General features: G+C 33.8%; 1 protein-coding gene across 1 annotated transcript in view; it reads right to left on the reverse strand.

Moving 5' to 3' along the window:
- The window catches only part of CFAP61 (cilia and flagella associated protein 61), a 106,720-nt gene that overhangs the window by 87,506 nt on the left and 17,745 nt on the right, over nucleotides 1–1,469 (reverse strand). The window lies entirely within an intron of this gene.

A 1,469-nucleotide genomic window follows, 5' to 3' on the forward strand; every position in this document is an offset into this window, starting at 1 on the left:
AATTTTGTGTATGTGTATGTGCAAGATTTTTTAGCCAAAAAGAATAAAAGGGTTCCATGAAAAGGAAAGGCACTTTACAATCAAAGTAACAGAAATCAGGTTTAAATCTGGAATACAGATCACCCCACCATCCTCAGTATCATTATAGTTACATTATAGTCTAGTTCGTTCCAACCTGAGGAATAATATTTTTATGGGCAAACAGATGACTAAGGTGATAGGATTAAATTACTTGTAGCCATCTGATGAATCAGTATTTAAACACTGACTGCCATGATACATACATATACAATGCTATATATATACTTTTATATATAGACATATACACGCACAGCATATATATACAGCATCTCTGGTCAAGTGCTTAAGCCAATTAAAGGAAGCACCTATATGTTAGGGAGTTTGTTTAGATATTGCTATACACATTTTTTTGTTATTCAATCCCCTGGCCAGGGCCAAATCCAGAGTGGATATTTAAAATATTAAGAAACCACAATAAAAATGTACAAAGCCAATTTGGAACATGTATGATGTTTGATTTCAATTATCTAACCATTATTTTAAGACAGATCTTAGCAGTTTAAGACAGCAACACACAACAGCTCTATAGAACTGTACTGATACCTGACACGTGCATGACAGAACCAACTATGAACTTCTATAACATCGTGATGCTTGCTAGACAGCAGGCAATCACTATTCCAGCAGATGTTACACACTTTGAGGAAAGTGGTTCCTAAAATCTGTATGGTGATGGATTATTTTCTTTAAAGTCAATGGAAGGTGAGGGTATTCAGAATGAGAGATCATCTGATAATGCATCATAAAGATCACATTTAAACTTAACGTTATGGACCAAAATTATTTTAATCATCAACTTGGAAAAGAAATGTTGAAATACTAGTGAATCCTACATATTACTCCAAATAACCACCAAAATTACTGAAACAAACTGTCGGCTGCTGTTTTTTTAGCCCCTGAACATATCTTCAATAGTTCTGCCATTCCTTAAATTGTCACTTCCCTAATTTTACAGATAAGTTCACAGTTTATTTTTATATTTAAAAATAAAGCCTGAAAATAAGTTTTAACTAATAAACTCTCGAGGTGTAGGTATAGCTGCTGCAGAAAACACACCAGGCCAAGATGCCCCTGCATTTGAAAGCTCCAGTAACACAAGGAAGTCAACGTTTCTGAGCTCCAGGAGGAAGAAAAAAAAATTCAGAAAACCCAGCACAACAGTATTCTTCACTCCTCTCTCTGAACTTTACTTTGGGAAACCCATCTAAGCTACATTCACCAACATAAGCATTTCTTCATACAGTAATGAGCTTTTGTTTTTTTTTAAAATACCTCAAAGGTTTAAAATAATTTAGCCAAAAGTATTTTTTAAAAATCTGTTATCTGAAAATCTGTTTCTCTGTTAATAGAAAACAATGCAGATGCAATGTACAGGGCAAGAAGAAACA

Source organism: Haliaeetus leucocephalus, unplaced genomic scaffold, assembly GCF_000737465.1.
Source record: "Haliaeetus leucocephalus isolate CR32 unplaced genomic scaffold, Haliaeetus_leucocephalus-4.0 Scaffold450, whole genome shotgun sequence".
In the NCBI taxonomy this organism is placed as follows: domain Eukaryota; kingdom Metazoa; phylum Chordata; class Aves; order Accipitriformes; family Accipitridae; genus Haliaeetus; species Haliaeetus leucocephalus.